The sequence below is a fragment of the Nicotiana tabacum genome, chromosome 14, assembly GCF_000715075.1.
Source record: "Nicotiana tabacum cultivar K326 chromosome 14, ASM71507v2, whole genome shotgun sequence".
In the NCBI taxonomy this organism is placed as follows: Eukaryota; Viridiplantae; Streptophyta; class Magnoliopsida; order Solanales; family Solanaceae; genus Nicotiana; species Nicotiana tabacum.
Window position 1 is genome coordinate 8,826,917 of NC_134093.1, and position 23,999 is coordinate 8,850,915.

Sequence of the window (23,999 nt, forward strand, 5' to 3'; positions counted from 1 at the left end):
AAAGGAAATTTGAAAGTAAGTGGCTACAAAAAATTATTTACTAAGACCAATAGGCAATATGTAAGGATCAAGCTCCGAAAACTTTTATTTGATATTTTTATTGAATAATATATAATACTTCAAATTAAGTTGCAAGTTCTTTTTTGGTTTTGTTATTTTTGAACTTGCAAATTAAAAGTTTACAACAATTATGAAAAAAAAAATAGTACATCACATGCTTTGCATCATTTTTGTAAGTTCATCCATGTCAACATGAGGTTCTTGGTTTCCGGCATTGGTTGAATCAGAACCATAAACCATTATATCTCCAATTTCTTGGTCCTCCGCTTCATCTACCTCGTCACGCCCTTGATTTCGCCGTTCTGATCTTATCCAATCTGTGAAGCACACTAGAATTTCCAAAGCGTTGCTGCCCAATGAATGACGGGTATCTCCTAGTTGCTGTCTTGCTTGGCTAAATGCGCTCTCTGATGCGACTGTTGAAATCGGCACATTTAGCACGTCTCGAGCCATGGCCGAAAGAACATGAAATTGATTTGAGTTGCTCCTCCACCAACCCAGTGGAAGAAATCCCTTTGTGCAGGGCTCTGCTGACTTTTGCAAGTAGAATTAAAGTTCATCAATATTCCTACTACTGGTTTGTTGATGCTCCCCTAGTGTAGACCAAATCAAATAATTTTCAACACCATCATTATCATCCAAAGCACTAGTCCCATATGTTGAAATTGAACTTGAAGTCTTGAAGTAATATTTGCATCTACAGCAGAAGAAGCATCAACAATATTAGCATAATAATTGTATAATGTTTCTAAATATTTGTGTAGATCAGAAATACAAGTGTCAATATCAGGAGTCTCAGTTGGTCCAATATCCATATAAGAATATAAATCAGTGATTAATTGGCGATAAGTGGTCATTTTGATTGAAGGGTTTAAAATAGCACCAATTAGGTAAATAGGGGGAATTGGGTAGAAATATTTTTTAAACTTATCTAGCATAGATTCAACAACAGAAGTATATCCTTCTTTCTTCTTCAAATTATGTAATAAAAGAGAAATTTCAGCAATATGAACTAAACTATTTGCAATAGTAGGATAATAAGCTCCAGAAAACTCAAGTGTAGCCACATAAAATTTTTGTAAAAACTTTACAATATCTTCAATGACATCCCAAGTTCTAGATATTAACAAACAGCTAGGATCGGTACAATGAGAATTAGCAACTTCAGTTATAGGCATTCTATATTTATAACAACATTTTAAGAATAAATAAGTATAATTCCACAAAAAAAACCCGTTAAAAACCAGGCTGTAGCCCGTTAAAAACTCGTTAACGGGCTTAACGGGTTCCGGTGCACCGGTATCAAAAAATTATTCGTTTGAAACCCGTTCCCCGCCCAACCCGTCCCAGTCCACCCCCACGCTGCAGTACCGGGGTGAACCGGGTTGTAAACGGGTCAGCCCGGCCCGATTAACAGATATAGGATAAACTAATAAAAGTCTTGATCAAATTAAAAGTACTTATAAATTGAAAAATTATAATTTGAGGGTGACTTATTACTTATGACTGATTTTAGCTCATAAGCCAAACGCTGAAGTGCTGGTGCAGTAGACTCCAGAAGTGACAGAAAAGACCCAAGCCCATAACGAAGGAGAAGTCTCCGTGAATGCGATTCTAGGCTCTGACAAAGCACCCTAAATGATTAAAATATGAAGAATTAATCCAAATAACCTTCCACCTAATTGCTTAAAATAAAAATAGCCGGTGAAGGTATAATAGATGCATATGTTATGTATTATATATGTATAATCAAAATATAAACTATGTATATGTCTAGAAAAAGTAAACAATTAATAAAGACAGCTATTTGTGTAAAGCTCCCTTAAAATATTAGGATGGATCAAGAAACATAAACAATTATGAAGAATTAACCCAAATAGCCGCGCATCCAACCGCTTAAACTAAAAATAGACATTGAAAGTATAATATATGTAAAATTTAAATATTATATGTGTATAATCGTATATAATCAATGTATAATCTATGTATATGAAAAAAAAAGTAAATAATAAATATGACCAACTATTTGTATAAAGATTTTACTTTTTAATTTAAACTCATATTCTCTAAATTAGTTATTCTTTTTTGTCATATTTGATTGATCCATATATTAGAAAATAGGTTCTTTTGTGTCTGATTTTTTTAAACTAGGAAATTCGCGGGGCAGGTGTCGTAGGTTCACAACTCGATGAATAATGGGCTAACTCATTTACTCTTTTTATTTAATACCATATTTTTGTAAATGAAAGAGCTTAATACCATGACATTGGTCAAACTTACAAAATCATGCATTTCGCTCACCTCTAGATTAAACCTATGTAATTTTTTTTTGTATCTTATTACTATATGAATTTTATGGAGAAGTTTAATGGTCTTATAGTATATTTTGGCTTTAGACCACTAACCCGTTTAGACCATTGTCCCACGAATGTGTTGTTCAACCAGTTGTATTCACATTTGGTGGTTGAATGACACAATCATTGTTTTTAATATTTTTGTCATTGTTGTCTTATCTTTATTGAGACTCAATAGAATTTGATTGAGAATATCTGTAACGACTCAACCACTTGTTTTATCTTCTAGAACCTCATTCCCATAAATATGACTCCCCGTATGTGCTTTTACTGTTTTATGACTTGTGGGGATGATTAATTCAGGAATTGAAATGGTTCAGGTTGAAATCGTAACACTTGGTTATTGTAACGACCCGACTTGTCATTTTAAGAATTTAGGCTCTGTTCAGCGACTTAAGGTACCGAGAAATTTCATAATATGTATTATGACTTACGTGCATGGTCGAGTTTGATTTTCGGATGATTCAAAATTTAATTGAAAGAACAACTCTCATTTTTGAAGCTTAAATGAAAAGAGTTGACCGAAGTTTGACTTTTGAGCAGACAACTCCGGAATGGAATTTTGATGATTCCAATAGCTTCATATGCTGATTTCGGACTTGAGAGTATGCTTGGATTTAGATTTGGAAGTTCGTAGGACAATTCGACCCATTTTGGCGAAAGTTGAAAAATAGAAGATTTTTGAAAAGTTTGACCGGGAGTTGACTTTATTGATATCGGGGTCGAAATTCGATTCTAGAAATTAGAATAACTCCATTATATTATTTAAGACTCGCGTGCAAATTTTGAAGTCATTCGGGATTGATTTGATACGTTTCGGCGCAAATTTTAGAATTACGAAAATTCATAAACTGATAATTCGATTCGAGGTGCGATTTGTAGTTTTGATGTTGTTTGATATTATTTGAGGCCTCGAGAAGGTACGTGTTATGTTATGGGACTTATTGGTATATTTGGATCGTTTGGCGCATTGTTGAAGCTGCTGGAATTTCTGTTGGCAGAAGCTGTTTTTGGCAGCAACTGGTGCAATCGCGTAGGGATTTTGGAAGCTTATATCTCGAAATCTATAAGGAATTTGGACAGTTTCAAAACATTAACGTTGTAGTCCTTGAATTCTAGTTTTCAGAAAGACAAATCATTCATAATTTGGATATTTGTACAGAAAGTTATGTTCGATTGACTAAATGATGGTACTGCAGAATTTGGCTACAATAATGTGCATCGCCAGATTTCTGATGCGCAGAGCTGACTTTGGAAGCTTATATCTCGAAATATATAAGGAATATAGAAATGTGCAAAACATGAAAGTTGTAGCCCTTGGTGTCTAGTTTGTAGAATGTTAAACCATTCATCATTTGGACATTTGTACAGAAGGTTATGATTGATTTACTGAAGGCTTTTGAATGTTGATTTTCTGGCCGAGGCAAATCGCAAATATCAAATGCGACTTGCCTAGACAGATTCTTAAAACGAGGGTTTCGGCCATTTTAACATATTTGGAGCTATGGAGCTCGAATTGAAGTGATTTTTGCGGTGATTTTTATCATATGGATTGGAATAAGTGTTCTATATCCAAAACGTTATTATACTTCATGATTTCATGGTTGTTTTCATCAATTATTAGTGAATCATTGAAAGAAATTGGAGAAGTTTGTAAAACTTTTCAAAAATGAAAATTTAAGATTTGGAGGTTGATTCGTTATCGGAATTTGATAAAACTGGTGTGTTTGAACTCCTATCGAAATGGATTTTCGGATTTCGTAAAAATTATGCTAGGGTCTGAGAGGCGGGTCCCGCGTTGACTTTTGGTTGACTTTTTAATGTCAAATTTTAAGTCGACGTTTGATTATCTAGAATTATTTTCGATGAATTTTAATGAAGTTATACAATTAATTTGAATAGATTTGAGTTGTTCGGAGGTAAATTTAATCAAGAAGGCAATTTTGGAATATCGGCATAACTTTAAAAAGGTAAGTATCTTGCCTAACCTTGTGTGGGGGAATTTTCCCTAAGCATTGAGTCTTATGTGAAAATTGTGTGATTGGAAAACCATGTACGCGAGGTGACGAGTACGTACTTAGTTTATATGTGCAAACTATATCGGTTAAAAATTCGTAGACACCCTTATGTATTAAATTGGAAAATTGTGGAAACTTAGTAAATCCTTGATTTGCCATGCCTCATTTTTTGTTTGTTGAGTTTGTATTTATATGATAATTTGGTGTGATTGCGACTTTAAATTTTATGTGAATTTCGTGTGATTTGTTGATTTGATATTTCCTGGAAATAATTATATAATGGATTTTTCCGTATGCAAATAATTAAATAAATAAGTTTAAATTGAGGTATTAATTTATTTATCAAAAACTTGGACTAAAGAAGGTGTTGTCTTATGTTGAGTTAATTTTCCTTCCTTGTTGTTGTTTTCGAGATTTTATATACATTGTGTGGAGCCTTGAGCTATTTGTTGTGAAATTAATTGATTTTGTTGTATCTTTGGAATTGGTTGTGGCCTATGGGCAATTTACAATATGAACTGTTATTTTGTGTTGTCGTGGTAATATCCATGTAAATTATTGTGTAATTTGGGTTACTGTTATGCAGCGGATGAGGGTGGCATTCCACTGTTGATATTATGTGGGTATAAGGGTGGCATTTCACTGTGGTTTTGTATGTTGGGATATTGTCTGCGCGGAACGATAAGGGAGGCTATTATATGAGCGATAAAGGAGACTGTTATAGGAGCGATAAGGGTGGTTATTATAGGAGTGATAATGATGGCTATTGATATGGTTAGGATGGAGGGATAATGGTGGCTATTATCATGGGTGATATGTTATGATGTGGGATTAATGTGTTGGTAATTTTTATGTGCTGTTATGATTTCCTTGTGACTTATTTTACATATTGTGAAATTTATTTTATAAATTTAGTAAATTTGATAATAGTCATATATATGTTAAAATTATTAGCCGGTGGATATTGTCGGGCAGATTATGATATGGGCACGAGGTGCCGGGCAAATATGATGAATTTATTATTGGCACGTGAATTGTCCGTGCAGTTGTGATATGAAATGTGGGCACGAGGTGCCGTGAGTAAATAATGATATTAGCACGTGAGTTGTCCGTATGGTTGTGATGGAAATATGGACACGAGATGTCTTGTAAATATGATAGTGCGCTGAGACCTGTGTTAAGAAAGAAATAAAAGTGGGTTGAGACCTGTATTTTGTGATTATAAAATGAGGTGTCATAGGGTGACTTTTATTTGAAAGAATTATATTTAAAATATTTATTTGGAAGGGATTTTATTCAAGATATTATTTGAAAGATATTTATTTGAAGGGAGTATATTCGAAATATATTTATTGAAAAGTATTATATCCTAAAGATGATTATTTGAAAAACTTATAGGAGAAAGATTTATATTTGAAGAACTTGATTAATTGGTTGTACTTGTATTCATTATTTGTTGAGCATTATTTATGGTGTTCTTGTTGCCCTGCTGTGTATGTCACAGGTTGATTATTGTTGCCATCACTACTATATGTTTTCTATTATTTTTGTATGCTATATTGCATATGTCATTTGATTAGTGAGTATCTTGACTGTACCTCGTCACTACTCCATCGAGGTTAGTCTTGATACTTACTGGGTACCGACTGTAGTGTAATCATACTATACTTCTGCACATTTTTGTGCAGAGCCAGGTATTGGAGATATCAGACTCGGACAGAGTTAGAGTGTGATCGCAAGAATTCAAGGTAGAGCTGCTTGGTCGTCGCAGTTCCTTGTGGTCAATCCATTTTATTGTACTGTCAATTATTATTTGAACAATATTGTATATTCATTTTCGTTGAGATCATTTCATGTATTCAGTTAGAGTTCGTGACTCAGTATTACCAGTGTTGGGAGGTTGTATCATTATTTCTGTTGTTGGTTTCGATTATAAAAAAATGGCTTGAATTGTTATTATGATCGTCTTACTTAGTCTTAAAGATTAAGTGCCATCACAACGCTTGTGGTGGGATTTTGGGTCGTGACAAGTTGGTATCAAAGCTCTAGGTTCATAGGTTCTACGAGTCATGAACGAGTTTAGTAGAGTCTTGCAGATTGGTACGGAGACGTCTGTACTTATCTTCGACAGGCTACAGAGCTAGTAGGAAAATTTCCAGTTCTTTTATTCCTTATCGTGCGACATTTATTCAGCTTGAAGCATATATCTTATGTTCTTTTGCATCCACTCGTGTATGAAATTGCACACTCGGTATCAGCTATGCGCCAACGATTCATGATACTACAGAAGGATATAAGGGAGCTAGGGTTGCTCAACCATTGTTACGACGTGTCGTCCAGATCGGGGTGCAACAGTGTCTGACAACTGGTTGATAAGTACGATCTTAAGAAAGTTTAATTAGATCTGAAGATAGTTGGTGGTATTAGAGACTATGTGGTTTGTATGGGATTTCCATTTAGTGAAGGGTACACACTAGCAGTCAAGGCACTTGAGGAAGCAATTTTGACTGTCACGAGGATGACATGAGCCTAATAAATGGCTTGATGTGTCTTATGACATGTGTCGCACGAGCGGTGAAGGTTACTATTGTGGATCATCGGACTGTGTCCTATGGCTTCACGTCAAGTGAGGGGAGTCCATTATCAACGATCAGATTGCGGGGTCATGTGTTATATCAGTTTTGGGCCTAAGATGTATATATATGGTATTGAAAGGTTCTCCAAAACATGTATATGATTAAGAGCTGAGATTTATATGGGTTGATGTTGGGACTTGCGGTATTCCCTCGTCCTTAATAATTCTACATTTCAGTATCAACGGAGTCAAGGAAATAATTTCTGAATACTCGGGGTGCTCCAGTAAGTTCTTTTAATGCACCACCCTGCACGAGGTTCCTATAATGGTTATTCCAGTTATCCGGCACAGACTCAGTATGAGTATCTGAATCCGTAGAAGGGTTGTTATCAGTGTGGTGATACTAGACACATCATGAGAGATTATCCTAGACTTGGGAGAGGCTGATTTCATCAGAATACTCATGTTACAGGCTCTATTCTAGTTACTACCCTACATGCACAGTTAGTTAGGGGTAGAGGACAGGCAGGTAGAGGGCGCCCCTAGAGGGATTGATATAATTGATATGGTATGATTGAGGCCGCTATACCAAATGGTGTCGTTATCGGTACGATTTAATTCGTAATAGAGGAACACTGTTCTTATTTTGATTCAATTCCAATTATCGAGGTGAGACCTACTATCATGCCTCCATGTATGGTGAGTTAGTGAATTTGTACACCACTCACGTGTTTATCCCTGTTGGGAGATTTTATGGTGTTAGCATGTCTAGGATTTTGTTTTGTACACTATTGAGGGCTAAGAGTCCAAAAGTGACTTTCTGTTACTCACTACAGTAAGGTTTGATATAAATTCGGGATAGTTTTATTAAAGTATGTGAATTATATGCCCTACCGGTATGGGGGTTCATTTTGTGTTGTGAAATTGTTTCACGGAATTTATTAAAAAGAAGAAAGAAAGGGATGAAAAATTTCAGTTGGCACAATATGCACAATACTTGTGATTTAGAGATAAAGAGGAGATCCTCACATTTTTATATGATGTGAAATATTTAAACTGGGCTACAAGTAGCAGTGGAAGTTATATAAGGACGAGGTCCTTGTGGTGAAAATTTTATGTGTTTAAATTCTCCCTTTGTGAAACTTAAATTTGTACTGTAGTATTTAAGTTGTTTTCAAAATTTTATATATGTTGTGTGGGGCCTTGTGCTATTTGATGTAAAATTAATTGATTTTGTTGTACCTTTGGAATTGGTTATGGCCTATGGGCAATTTATAATATGAACTTTTGTTTTGTGTTGTCATGGTAATATCCGTGTAAATTGTTATGTGATTTGGGTTACTGTTATGCAGCCGATAAGGGTGGCATTCCACTGTTGATATTATGTGGGTATAAGGGTGGCATTTCACTATAGTTATGTGTGTTGGGATATTGTCGAGGCGGAGCAATAAGGGGGGCTATTATATGAGCGATAAGGGAGGCTGTTATAGGAGCGATAAAGGTGGCTATTATAGGAGTGATAATGATGGCTATTGATATTGTCAGGGTGGAGGGATAAGGGTGGCTATTGTCATGGGTGATATGTGATGATGTGAGATTAATATGTTGGTGATTTTTATGTGTTGTTATGATTTCTTTGTTACTTCTTTTACATATTGTGCAATTTAGTTTTTAAATTCAGTAAATTTGATAATAGTCAGATATATGTTTAAATTATTAGCTGGTGGATATTGCTGGGCGAATTATGATATGGGCACGAGGTATCGAGAAAATATGATGAATTTATTATTGGCACGTGAATTGTCCGTGAAGTTGTGAGATGAAATGTGGGCACGAGGTGCCGTGAGTAAATAATGATGATATTAGCACGTGAGCTGTCCGTGTGGTTGTGATAGAAATATGGACACGATGTGTTGTGTAAATATAAAAGTGGGCTGAGACTCGTATTTTGTGATTATTAAATGAGGTGTCACAAGGTGACTTTTATTTGAAAGAACTATATTCAAAATATTTATTTGGAAGGTATTTTATTCAAGATATTATTTGAAAGATATTTATTTGAAGGGAGTTTATTCGAAATATATTTATTGGAAAGTATTATATCCTAAAGATTATTATTTGAAAAACATATAGGCGAATGATTTATATTTGAAGAACTTAATTAATTGGTTGTACTTGTATTCATTATTTGTTGAGCAATATTTATGGTGTTCTTGTTGCCCTGTTGTTTATGTCACAAGTTGATTATTGTTGCCATCACTACTATTTGTTTTCTATTATTTTTGTATGCTATATTGCAAAGGTTATTTGACTAGTGAGTGTCTTGACTATACCTCATCACTACTCCACCGAGGTTAGTATTGATACTTACTGGGTACCGACTGTGGTGTACTCACACTACACTTCTGCACTTTTTGTGCAGAGCCAGGTATTGAAGATATCGGACTCGGACAGAGTTAGAGTGTGATCGCAAGGATTCAAGGTAGAGCTGCTTGGTCATCGTAGTTCCTTTGAATCTTTCCATTTTATCATACTGTCAATTATTATTCAAACAATATTGTATATTCGAATTCCTTGAGATCATTTCATGTATTCAGTCAGAGTTCGTCAGTATTACCAGTCTTGGGAGGTTGTATCATTATTTCCACTATTGGTTTCGATTTTTAAAAAAATGGCTTGAAATGTTATTATGACGCCTGTGCTGGATTTTGGGTCGTGATAGTTCCTTAGTTGGCTTTAAAAGGGCTAAGTTTGAGTTCAGCAACGTTTTAAGTAAACGACCTCAAAATCAGAATTTGACGGTTCCAATAGGTTCGTATGATGATTTTGGACTTGGGCATATGTTTGAATCGGGTTTTGGACCACCCGGGAGCGTTTCGGCGCTTAACATTGAAAGTTGACTATTTGAAGGTTTAAAGTTCTCCAAATCTGGTTTGGACTAGGTTTTGGAGTAATTGAGGTCCGTTCGGAATTTTGGGCCTGGAATAGTTCTATATGGTGATTTAAGACTTGCACGCAAAATTTGGTGTCATTCCGAGTAATTTAAGTATGTTTCGGCGCGTTCAGAGTAAGTTTGAAGAACTTGAAGTTTCCTAGTTGAATCAATTTGGTTTGGGGTATGATTCATAATTTTGATGTTATTTTACATATCCCAAGGGTTCGAGCGAGTCCATTTTATGATTTCAAACTTGTTGGTATGTTCGGGTGGGGCCCCGAAAGCCTCAAGTTTTAATCGGACGAGGCTCGGACCAAGTTTGGACTTAGGAGCAATGGCTGAAGCTTCCAGCTTCTGGTGTAACCGCACATGTGCATGGACAGCCGCAAGTGCGAGCAAGAAGCCACAGAAGCGGTCCAGCGGGGGCAGCTCAGAAGCTGCAGGAGCGGAGCCATTGGGCGCACCTGCTGGCGCGCAGTTGCGAGGGAGGGAGCCGCAGAAGCGATGCGAGACCCGCAGAAGCAGGCAAATGGTTTGCAAGTACGGATTTTGGACCAAATGGAGGGGACCGCATCTGTAAGGATTTTTTCGCAGATGCGGGACCACATAAGCAGTCGTACCTCTACAGGTGCAAAAATCACAGAATGCAGAACCTTCATTTAAGTCGGGGTTTGAGTACTTTTGACCCATTTGCTTCATCCTTGGGGCGATTTTGGAGCTTCTTGAGAGGGGTATTCACCTAGCAACTTGGAGGTAAGTTAATTCTACCTATTGTGAGTTACATACATAGATTTTGGGTAGATTATAACTTGTAAATTATGAAAATCAAGGGTTTAGATTAAAAATCTAGGTTTTGATAAAAAAAAAATAAGATTTTAACTACGAAAATGGTTATGAAATGGGATAAATATTGTGTACATGAGTTCTTAAGGTTGTGGGTGACGATTTCCTCCGAAACATTTCAAAATTCGGGCATGTGGGCCCGAGGTGAGTTTTAGAAATTTTACCAATTTGGTGTGGGTAATTAATCTAATAGATAAATTATTAAATTTTGTGTATTTATTGATTACATTATATAATGTTTGGCTAGTTTAGGATTTTTCGGCACCAAATTGAGGCTTTAACGCGAAATTGTGATCGGGAGGTGAGCTTTGAGACGAGGTAAGACTCTTGTGAACTTTGTAAGAGGGAATTTTACCCATAGGTGATTGTAAATAAATATTGTTTTCTAATTGTGTGTGTGCTGGGGGGGGGGGGATACGTACGAGGTGTCAAGAGTCCGTGCGTGTAATGACCCGGCCATTCGTTTTGAGTATTACAACCCCGTTCCCCCATTTACTGCTCAATTTATACTTTATAGTTGTTATGTGACTTGCCAGCGTAATTGGTTCGGGTCCGGTGAGGTTTCGGAATGAATTGAGACACTTGGTCTCAAAGATGAAAACTTAAGTTGAAAAGGTTGACCAGATGTTGACTTATATGTAAACGACCCCAGAATAAAATTTTGATGATTTCAATAGCCCCGTATGGTAATTTTGGACTTAGGAGCGTGTCCAAAAAATTATTTGGAAGTCCGTAGTTAAATTAGATTTGAAATGGCTAAAATAGAAATTTAAGTTTGGAAGTTTGACTGGGAAGTCGACTTTTTGATATCGGGGTCGGATTTAGATTCTAGAAGTTGGAGTAGGTCCGTAATGTCAAATGTGACTTGTGTGCAAAATTTGAAGTCAATTCGGATCTATATCATAGCAAGGTATCAAGTGAGGGTAAGTAGAGAAGCAAGAAATGGAAAAGAAAACCACTGGGAGCGTGCTAGAGTCAGTGCAACGTGCGGATTGTGGCACGCCAACCATCTCAACAACTTTGAGAACCAGTGCAATATAGAGGTTTGGCGCTGGACCTAGCATGCTACCACCTGAAGCACTTCATTTAAGTACTCATTTCGTGGGTTTATTTCCCCCATTCATCTTGGACGAATTGTGGGGTTTTTCTCCACTCTCTCAAGACCGCAAACTCCTCTCTTCTTCAAGGTAAGCAATCCCCATTATTTTGGTGTGAAATTCTATCATTTTTACACTAATATTGATGAAATCTACACATAAAATACTTAGATCTTCAAGAACTCAAAGGAGGGTTTTGCAAGGCCTCTTCCAAAAAGGTAATCCTACACCCTTAGACTTGCATGAACGGATTTATTATAGAAATATGAGTATGAATCAAGTATTAGAATACATGGTATGGCGATTGGAAGCCATAAATTCCCAATTTAAATGCATAACCATTGTAGAGATTGAAAAGTGATTATTTGATGAAATTTTGTTGGTTGGGTGTGAATGGTTGGTCACACATGTGATGTTGAGAGTATAAATTGTTAAAGAATGATGGTGGGATAAATAGTTGGAAAATGGTGGTAATTGGATGAACTAATTCTATGGTTAAGAGATATGGAAATTTATGCCTACCAGGTGTTCGATAAATTGTCTAAATGGCCTAAACTAGGGAATTGTTACAAATGTTGGTCCCATGGGAGGTTGATATTATAGATTAAAGTTACTTAGTGTAGTTGATTATTGTAGTATCATTAAGGTGGCACATTTCGGGTCTGTTGGCTAAATTTTCTATCTTAGAATCAAATTCCATAACGTCCCCGTAAGTTTCTAGTATGGTTGGTTTCGGGTGTTTTAATTAAAGATCCGCCTTTTATCATTTGGAATTGATTCTGATAGCTTGTGTTGATTGTATCAAACTAATTGTGGTTAGATTCGAGCCATTCCGAGCTTGATAATCGAGGAGAGAGATTTACTATTAGATAAAGAATTGCTCGGATTAAGGTAAGTAACACTTCTAAACTTGGTTCTGAGGGTATGAATTCCCAAATTTGGTGTAATATAAATTGTTTGGAGTTGACGCACACGATAGTTGACGAGCGTGTGGATGTGCACCATTGAAATTGTGACTTGAATTATTCTATGAAGTTGTAAAAATTAAAGAATCATTTTATTATCTGAACATTTCCCATTTGTTAGGGAAATTGAGCTGAGGCTCTTATTAAAGATCATGTTTAGGCTACGTGCCGATATTTTGGGACCCATGGGGTCGTGTAGCTGTTAAATAAATTGTTTTTAAAAAAATGTACATTTCACATTCAGTCATATTCATCTATTGCGATGATATTTACGGGATCGAGCTGTGCGCCGCAGCAAGCCATATTGGCTTTATATATTATTATTATTATTATTTGGATCGGGGTTTCCCGCCTGCAGCAAGCCTTATAGGCTTTATTATTATTATGGGATCGGACTGCATACCGCAGTAGGCCATATCAGCTTTATATAGAGCTTGGGCTAAAGGAGGCCCTCCGGAGTCTGTACACACCCCCAGTGAGCGTAGATGATTATTTATTCGGGATGGACTTCCCATGGCATGGACTTGCCTTACTTATTTATATTGTGAAGAAATTTTCCTGGACATGGATCTTGTTCGTATCATTTACATTTGGGGATAAAGTACCCAAGGATGGATTTTCCTTATGAGGTACTGAGTGACTGACTGTTAGTTGATGTGTATATATATACGGGATAAAATATCCCTGGGCTGGACTGGCCATAAATAGTATCGAGTGACCGAATGATTTGTGACTAGTATTACATGAGGTCTTTCTACTTAGATGTCATATTCCTTATATCATGCAGTATTGATCTATTTCACTTGTACTCAGTTTAACTGTTGAACTTAAAAGCATGTCTACATTTCTGTACCATTGTTTATACTGGAATGTAGGTGCGAAGCTCGTCACTACTTTCAGCCCAGATGTTAGTCTTGATACTTATTGAGTTAGTTGTACTCATACTACACTCTGCACCTCGTGTGCAGATCCAGGTGCTTTCGGACATGATGACTGTTAGATCTCGGAGTGATGTCAGTTGGAGACTATCAAGGTAGCTTCCTGTAGTCCGCTGAAAGATAGAAGCTGACAATTTGTAAAATCAAGATCAGCGGGAACATCCGCCTGAGCGAGCTTAAAATGGGCATTTCCGGCCAGTTTTGAGTTTAGGAGTCAGAGTTTAAGACTTAAGTAGCTAGGAACTTAAGTAGAAGAGTAAACCCCAAAAAAGATTTTTCGTAATTTTGAACTCTAATGACAAAGCGTCCGTTCACTTCAAGAATGACCTTGACTTTCTTTTTTTCAGTTATTGTTCTGTTTTATACTTTAAGACAATGTTTTATCAGTCAGACTTTGTATTCATATTAGATACTCATGTACTCAATGACCCCGGGTTTTGGGAGTGTTTATATCTGTATTTGTGAGATTTCTTTCGCTGAATTTAAATATTATGTTTTCAAACTTAAAAGATATGGTGGTTTATTGAGATTGTCGACTTGCCTAGTATTTAGATAGGTGTCATCATGACAGGGGTTGGTTTTGAGTCGTGACAAGTTGGTATCAGAGCCTAAGTTACATAGGTCTCACGAGTTATGAGCGGGTTTAGTAGAGTCTTGCGGATCAGTACAGAGACGTTTGTACTTATCTTCGAGAGGGTGCCGAACCCTTAGGAAAATTTCACTTTCTTGTATTCTGTCTTGCGAATTTGCTGATTCTGGAGACTAAATTTATGCTATTCTATTCTCTCACAGATGGTGAGGACACATACTACCGGATCGGACGGTCAGCCACCAATGCCACCAATTAGGGCCGCGAGAGGCTAGGGCTGTGGTAGAGGACGAGGCCGAGGTAGAGGTCAAGGTGTAGCTCGTATCAGTTGCGGTGACTTATGACTAGGGAGAGGGTATCCAATGCTACGTTTGATGAGGTAGTTGACATTGTTAGGCAGATAGAGATGGTCTGTAGCCAGGAACGCGGAGATGGGGAGGCCAAGAGGCCTCGTGGACCGGGTGGTTTCAGCGGTGTTCCTTCAGGGGGTTAGTTTTACTGCGGTAGGGGTCGTTCTTACAAACACGCTCAGACGAGTTGTCTAGTTCACCGTGGTGCGTCATCCAGCCATGGTTCATACAGTTCTCATCAGGGTCAGCCATCTCTCGGTGCCTTTCCAGCCCAGAGTATACCCCGTGCTCCTTCAGTTCAGGGATCATCTGTACCAGGTTCTTCTGATAGTTATTCTGGTTCTCGAGGTCTGCCCCAGAACTCGCCTCCATTCTTCTTCGAGAGAGTGCTATGAGTGTGGAGAGCGGGATCATGTGAGAAAATATTGTCCCCGCTTTACGCGAGGTCCAGTTCAGCAGAGGATTCAGGCTACTACTTCTGCCCCAGTTGCTCCACCACCCGCCTAGCCAGCTTGGGGTGGGGCTCAGTCAGCTAGGGGTCTCCCAAGAGGGGGAGGTCGATCAGGTGACAGTTAGGCTCGATTCTATGCTTTTCCTGCCAGGCCAGATGCTGTTTCTTCAGATGTAGTGATCACATGTATTATCTCAGAATGCCATAAGAAAGCTTCTATATTATTTGACCCCGGTTCCACTTATTTGTATGTATCATCGTACTTTAGTCATTATCTGGATATGTCCCGTGAGTCCCTAGTTTCACCTGTTTGCATATCTACACCGGTGTGTGATACTATTATTCTGGACCGTGTGTATCTGTCGTGTATGGTAACTATTGGGGGTTTGGAAGACTAGAGTTGATCTCTTATTGCTTAGCATGGTTGATATCGATGGAATCTTAGGTATGGATTGGTTGTCTCCATGTCATGCTATTCTGGACTGTCATGCTAAGACCGTGACATTGGCTATGCCAGGGTTGCCAAGGATTGAATGGAGAGGTGCTCCAGATTTTGTTCCCAGCAGGGTAATTTCTCACTTAAGGGCGCAACTGATGATTGGTAAAGGATGTTTGTCTTATTTGGACTTTGTGAGGGATGTCGATGCTGACACTCCTACTATTGATTATGTTCCAGTAGTTTGAGACTTTTTGGATGTGTTTCCTGCAGATCTGTCGGGTATGCCACTCGACAGGGATATTGATTTCGATATTGACTTGGTGCCGGGCACACAGCCCATTTCTATTCCTCCGTATCATATGGCACCAGCTGAGTTGAAAGAATTAAAAGAGCAACTTCAGGAACTTCTTGATAAGGGGTTTATTAGGCCTAGTGTGTCGCATTGGAGTGCACTAGTTCTGTTTGTGAAAAATAAAGATGGTACTATGCCTATGTGCATCGACTATAGGCAGTTGAACAAAGTTACAATCAAGAACAAGTATCATTTTCCGCGTATTGATGATTTATTTGACCAGCTTCAGGGAACGAGGGTGTTCTCCAAAATTGATTTAAGATCCGGGTATCACCAGTTGAAAATTTGGGATTCGGATATTCTAAAGACGGCATTCAGGACCCTTTATGGTCATTATGAGTTCCTCGTGATAACTTTTTGGATGACCAATGCCCCAACGGTATTTATGCACTTGATGAATAGTGTATTCCAGTCGTATCTTGATTTGTTTGTCGTAGTATTTATTGATGACATTCTGATGTATTCATGTAGCCATGAGGAACATGTACAACATTTGAGTATTGTACTACAAAGGCTGAGGGATGAGATACTATATGCCAAATTCTATAAGTGTGAGTTTTGGCTTAATTCAGTGGCATTCTTGGGACACATAGTGTCGAGTGAAGGAATTAAGGTAGATCTGAAGAAAATAGAGGCAGTTCAGAGTTGGCCTAGGCCATCTTCGGCTATTAAGATTCGAAGTTTTCTCGACTTGGCCGGTTATTATCGTCGCTTTATAGAGGGTTTCTCATCTATTACATCGCCTTTGACTAAATTGACCCAGAAAAGTGCTTCGTTCAGGTGGTCAGATGAATGTGAAGAGATCTTTCAGAAGCTCAAGACAGCTTTGACTACATCCCCAGTATTGGTATTGCCTACAAGTTCACAGTCTTATATTGTATATTGTGATGCATCACGTATTTGTCTCGGCGTAGTGTTGATGCAAGATGGTAGGGTGATTGCCTATGCGTCCAGACAGTTAAATGTACATGAGAAGAATTATCTGGTCTACCACCTTGAGTTAGCAGCTATTGTTCATGCCTTGAAGTTTTGGCGGCATTATTTGTACGGTGTCCATTGTGAAGTTTATACCGATCACCAGAGTCTACAACATCTGTTTAAACAGAAGGATCTTAATTTTCAGCAGCGGATGTGGTTAGAGTTGCTTAAGAATTATAATATCACCATTCTCTATCATCCCTGAAAGGCCAATGTGGTGGTCGATACCTTCAGCCGTAAGGCGGAGAATTTGGGAAGCTTAGCATACTTACCGGTAGCAGAGAGGCCTTTAGCCTTGGATGTTCAGGCCTTGCCTAACCAGTTTGTTAGATTGGATGTTTCAGAGCTGAATCGAGTTTTGGCTTGTGTGGTTTCTCAGTCTTCTCTCTATGATCGTATCAGAGAACGTCAGTATGATGACCCCCATCTGCTTGTCCTTAAGGACACAGTTTAGCACAGTGATGCCAAGGAAGTCACTATTGGGGATGACGGCGTATTACGGATGCAGGGTAGGCTATGTGTGCCTAATGTAGATGGTTTGCGTGATTTGATTCTCTAGGAGGCTCACAGTTTGCGGCACTTCATTCATCCAGGTGCCGCGAAGATGTATCAGGATTTGAAGCAGCACTATTGGTGAAGGTGAATGAAGAAAGATATAGTTGGGTTTGTAGCTCGGTGTTTAAATTGTCATCATGTAAAGTACGAGTATCAGAGGCCGGGTGTATTACTTCAGAGACTTGAAATTCCAAAGTAGAAATGGGAGCGTCCGAAAGTATGTCGGAGATCCATCTCATGTTTTGGATTTCAGCACGGTTCAGTTGGATGGTAAATTGGTTTATCATGTGGAGCCAGTGGCCATCTTGGACCGACAGGGTTGAAAGTTGAGACCAAAGAACATAGCGTTAGTGAAAGTGCAGTGGAGAGGTCAACCAGTCGGAGAAGCTACTTGGAAGACTGAGCGGGAGATACAGAGCAAATATCTACACCTATTTGAGACTTCAAGTATAATTCTAAACTCGTTTGAGGACGAATGTTTATTTAAGAGGGGGAGAATATAATGAACTGACCGATCGTTTTGAGTATTACAATTTCGTTCCCCTATTTACTGCTCAATTTATTATTTACAGTTGTTATGTGACTTGCCGGGGTAATTGGTTCTGGTCTGGTGAGGTTTCAGAATGAATTGAGACACTTAGTCTCAAAGATAAAAATTTAAGTTGAAAAGGTTGACTGAATGTTGTCTTAAATGTGAACAATCCTGGAATAGCATTTTGATGATTCCAATAGCTCCGTATGGTGATTTTGGACTTAGGAGCGTGTTTGAAAAATTATTTGGAAGTCCGTAGTTAAATTAGGTTTGAAATGGCTAAAATAGAAATTTAAGTTTGGAAGTTTGACCGGGGAGTTGACTTTTTGATATCGGGGTCGGATTTCGATTCCGGAAGTTGGAGTAGGTCAGTAATATCAAATGTGACTTGTGTGCAAAATTTGAAGTCAATTCAGATCTATATCATAGCAAGGTATCAAGTGAGGATAAGTAGAGAAGCAAGAAATGGAAAAGAAAACCACTGGGAGCGTGCTAGCGTCCGTGCAACACACGGATTGTGGCACGCCATCCCTCTTAGCAACTTTGAGATCTAGTGTAGTATAGAGGTTTGGCGTTGGACCTGGCACGCTACCACCCGAAGCATTTTTTTTAAGTACTCATTTTGGGGGTTCATTTCCCCCATTCATCTTGGACGGATTTTGGGGTTTTCCTCCACTCTCTCAAGACCACCAACTCATCTCTTCTTCAAGGTAAGCAATCCCCATTGTTTTGGTGTGAAATTCTTTCATTTCTACACCACTATTGATGATATCTACAAATAAAATACTTAGATCTTCAAGAAGTTTCTTTAAGAACTCAAAGGAAGGTTTTGTAAAATCTCTTCCAAAATGGTAATCCTACACCCTTAGAATTACATGCATGGATTTATTATGGAAATGTGAGTATGAATCAAGTATTAGAACACATGGTATGGTGATTGGAAGCCATTCTAGAAAGATGGTTATAATAGATCAACCTTGTTTTAAACCCCTAGAAGATTTAAACAAACAATGTCTAATACCATTAATATTGATAGAGTACCAGTTATTAGATATAAGAATGAACACCATGTCAATTCAAAACTCAAAAAAACCTAAATGCCTCATAACATGACAAAGATAATTCCAAGATACCCTGTCAAATGCTTTAGCCATATCTAATTTTAAAATGACATTACCATTAGTATTAGGCCTCTTAATATTGTGTACTATTTCCTGAGTAAGGATTACATTATGAGCAATGGATCTATTCTTCATGAAGCCAGTTTGATTAGGAGAAATGATCTTGCTCATAAGAGGGCTAAGCCTATTATTAAACAATTTAGAGATGACATTGGAAATAAAATTACTTAACTGATAGGCCTAAAATCAGTAAAATGCTGAGGACTATCAATTTTAGGAATTAAGACAACACATGTGTGTGTAAAACACCTGAGAAGCTCGTTCCTAGAAAAATAAAAACCATAATCACATTATAGAGATCTTGAGAAATAATTTGCCAGCAGTGATGAAGAAACTTACCTGGGAGTCCATCAGGACCAGGGGCACTACTAGAGTTCATGGAGAAAACGATTTATTTAACCTCATCCAAAGTTGGAAAAGCCTCAAGTGCAGTATTATCAACATCATTTACCACCAAGGGGAGGTATCTGAGAGCAGTGAGGTCCCTGGTAGTTGGATCTTCAGTGAACTGATTCTTAAAAAAATGGATGGCTTTATCAGCAATGTCTCTTGCATTCTCCACCCATGTCCCATCATCTCTTTTAATCCTAGTAAAAGCTAATTTTCTCTTCCTTGAATTGATAACAAAGTGAAAAAAATCCGTATTGTTGTCACCATCAGTAAATCATCTCAATCTTGATTTTTGTCTCCACTATGATTCTTCATTCTTAATGTGCCTAATAAGTTGAGTATTCACTTTATTGAGCTCCATCCTATTATATTCAGAATTATCATAAAGATAATTCTCTTCCAGTTCTTCAAGCTTAGATTAAAGTTCTTTAGTTTTATCAAAGATATTCCCAATAGTATGCTTGGACCAGTAAGAAAATATTTTGCAGGTATTCTTCAACTTTAAATGAAACCTCCACATTGGACCTCCTTCAACTTGAATATCCCAGGTTTGTTGTACTACTTGCATAAAACCATCTTGATCTGTCCAGAAATACGGGAATTTAAAATATCTCTTTGGATCAGTATGCAGATTGGCTATGAAAATTAGGAGTGGAGCATGATCTGAACCGGTTCTAACCAAATGAGAGACATTGGTAGAAGTGAACTTCTGCAGCAAATCATTATTAACAAGAGCCCTATTCAATCTAGCCCATATTCTTTTTCTAGGTTCTTAAACATTGCACCTTGTGTAAGGAGAACCATTATAACCAAGATCAATCATGTCACAGTCTCTCCAATACAATTTATGAAAGGTAAGCTCCTTGCAATATCATGGATCTTCCCTCCGCTCTTCTCATCTGGATCAGTTATAGAATAAAAGTCCCCAGTAATCATCCATGGTGAATTAATGACATCAGAGAGATTATAAAGGCTTTCACATAACGGCTCTCTTAAGTGTTCCTTGCATTTAGCATAAACCATACTTAAGTGGATTAGCTCTCTATAGTATTCCACTGAGCATGTCATTTATTGATTCATGTCCTTATTGATTGTACAATTCGTAGAATTATCACAGAAAAACCAGATCTTGTTAGTTGAGTTAGCATAGGCAAAATCAAACCCCCAAGCCTCTTCTAAATTTGTCCAGCTTAGTTCTACTATTAAAAGGTTCCATAACAACAATAAATTGAAGCTTGTAAAGTCTTTTAAGTTGTTTGAGTATGTTAAAGGCACCTTGGGAAGTGATGCCTCTAATATTTTAAATTAGAGACTCAATCATTAAAAGATATAATTTTATTGCCTTTGTTCTGTGAGGATTTCACAAAATGATTACCTCTGCCCCCTCTGCCTCTTTTGCTTGCTCTGGTTGTAATTCCTACAGAAGTAGTACCTATAGGAGATAAGTTATGCTTCTCAGTGATCTCTCCAAAAGCTTGGGTAATTTCAACAGGTGGAAGGGGTTGTTGTACTAATGTTTCCACCATAACATATGTTGTTTCATCACCGGTGGCTGATATTTCTTCAACACTTTTAAAATCATTATCTGTGTCACTTTATTCTGCATCGAAATTAACCTCACACTCATAATCAGCACTTGAGCCACCTAGCAGATTCATGTAGTTCATCATCCTCATATTCTGAACCACCCTCTGAATCAGTGTTATTTGGTTGAATATTAAGATTGTTAGTTGGTGAGGGTGATCTAGAAAGAATCTGACCGGGTGGAGGGTCGGGTGGTTTGTGTATAGAATGATCTCTATATTGGCTTGGTGTATTTTGCACTGCAACCTTACTTCCAGAGATTGAGGGAGTATTAGATGAAGGAACTGTACATTGAGTAGTAGTGGAAGGTTGTTGAGCAATTCTATTATGCCCAACTCAGATTTGATTGGGTTGTGATTTATCTGGTACAAGAACATATGAATTTTGCTGGGTACTCTGATGTGCGAGGTTGGATTTGGTTTTGACATTTATCTTGGGGCTGTGATGTAGATCATTGTTGGGAGATGGAGTAGACTTATGATTTATGATTTGAGTTTGTGTGGGTATATCCTGAGTAGTATTATTGCTGGATACATGAGCTAGATGGCTAGGTTCTGGGAGGATTAATACATGTGTGGCTATATTGAAGCTACTTGAAAGTCTGTTGGAGAGGATTATTATGCACTTGCCATTGAACTTTTTTCTTGTTTCTATTTTCTCTTCGGTGAAATGAGGCTTGAAACCACCGTTTGGCTAATCTGGGTAAGCATTGTTTCCTTGTGTCACATGTTCTCTTTGAGGTTGATGAAGAAGGTTATTTTGATCATATTGGATGTTGTTCACAGTATTAGAAGTATGCTGGACTGAGTCATTTTTTTCAAGAACTGCTTGAGGTTTTCTTTTGGAACCTCTTTGAGACCTCCATTGATTGTCTTCCCCGGTTTTCTCATTATTAATCATGTTATTATGTTCAACATCTCTTTTATGCTTCCTGCATTCACTTTAGGAGTGGCCTTTCATGAGACAATATTGATAGTATGAGGGAACACCCTCATATTCCACATCTAACTAATAACCATCTTCCACATTATAATCTAATCTTTAAAAACCTACCCAAATTTGATCTTGTTTTGGTTTTAAAAGATCACTTTCCAATGTTAACTTCACAACATTTCCTCTTGATTTGGAATAAGTAGCCATGTTGGGAGCCATAGACGTGCCAATTGATCTAACCATCCTAGAAATAATGTCCCATCTAAATAAGTCCCACAGAAATTGATGGATTAAAATCCAATCAGGGACCAAAGAGGTTTCACTTTCAGGGACAAAGTCAGGGGTCCATTTAATTATTTTCATTATATAGGGACCCAAAGTAATGAATGGTTTGAAATAAATATGGTAGAAACCTGCTTCATTTGTGAAATTAACATATACATGATTATGATCAAAATAGGCAATCTTCACGGTACCTTTTAGAGGAACATGGCTATTGAAAAGTTTTCTCAACTCATCCATGGTGGTTTTCCTTTCAAGAATTTCCCAACAACAGTAAGACGGCAATCCTCAACAAGGTTGACGAAATAGTCTAGAGCAGAAAAATACATAGCTAGTTTACCCATATGAGTTTCATGAGTCATATTCATGAGTTGTTTTCCTTTTAGGCCGAGGGCGAGATTTGCTGAAACTATGGAGGCAAATAAAGGTTTGAAAATTATGTTAGGAGGTCTATTGGGAGATTTAGAACTATTAATTGGATTGGTACCTGAGAAATTGGGAGGTTGGGGCTGGGATGGAGAGATATCTTATCCCATTTGCAGTTGGTTCTAGGTTGAGTTGGGTGTGGCAACAGGAGCTCAATTATTTTCCTTGGTTTCTCAATTTGGTCGATTGTATCTATCGAAGTTAGAGGAGACTTTCAGTAATTGGGATTAGGGCTGGGAGTATTGTAATGCATAAGAGATGGTTGCATGGGATGTATGAGTAGTGTTGTATTTTGTTGATTTAGAGGTATTAGTGGTGTAGATGATGGTTGATTTTGTGTGGAGGCATCAATTTCAGCGGTGGCCTTAGTAGAAGGTGGCGATTGAGCGGTGGAGTGTTGTGTAATGGTAATATTTTGGCTGCTTGAGAGATTTTGATTGGTTAGATTGTTTGGTGGGTCAGGTGGGGATGGTGGGAGAAGAGGTGGGGGCTAATGGTCCAAAATGTTCAACAGTTAACATTTGTGAGAAGACAGAGAAAAATGAGTGAGTGTAGAGAGAAAGTTTGATGGATTGTTGTTACTTGTCGTTTCATAATGTATCGTATTTTATTGTAATGTATTGTTTAATGAATACAACGTTTGGACCGATTGTATCATTTACCGTCATTTCATGATGTAATGTACCAACAATATGAAAAATAGCTTGCAACAATACTAAGAAAAGTTAGGATACATTGTAGAATTATTGTATAAAAAAAGATAAATGATAAAATATAATTATTTAATAATAAGGAAGGGCAAGATAAGAGAAAAAAGCAAGGTAACTTTAATGACCCGACCGGTCATTTTTCCTTCTAGGTTCCCATTCCCCTAAATAAGACTCTCTGTATGTGCTTTTACTGTATTATTACTTGCGGGGCTTGGAAGGGTTCAAGTTGAAATTAGAACACTTGATTCCTTAATTTGGCTTTAAAATGCTAAATTTGACTTTGGTCAACATTTTAAGTAAACGACCTTGGAACTGGGATTTGACAGTTCCAATAAGTTTGTATGGTGATTTGGTACTTGCACGCAAAATTTGGTGTCATTCTGAGTAGTTTAAGTATGTTTCAGTGTTCAATTTAGTTTGGGGTGTTATTCTTAGTTTTGATGTTTTTTTATGCGTTCCGAA

The 23,999-nt window shown here is 37.6% G+C and overlaps 1 long non-coding RNA gene across 2 annotated transcripts; it reads right to left on the reverse strand.

The window, feature by feature from the left end:
* Positions 1-64: 64 nt before the first annotated feature.
* On the reverse strand, positions 65-23,645 carry LOC142168675 (uncharacterized). Of its 2 annotated transcripts, XR_012698518.1 has the most exons (4): positions 22,596-23,580; positions 19,552-20,184; positions 1,561-1,694; positions 65-757 (listed from the first exon to the last, which is right to left on the reverse strand). It is a non-coding gene; the product is annotated as an uncharacterized LOC142168675 (long non-coding RNA). The 2 variants fall into 2 exon arrangements; XR_012698517.1 differs by having other exon boundaries at positions 1,561-20,184; positions 22,596-23,645.
* Between the last annotated feature and the right edge of the window lie 354 nt (positions 23,646-23,999).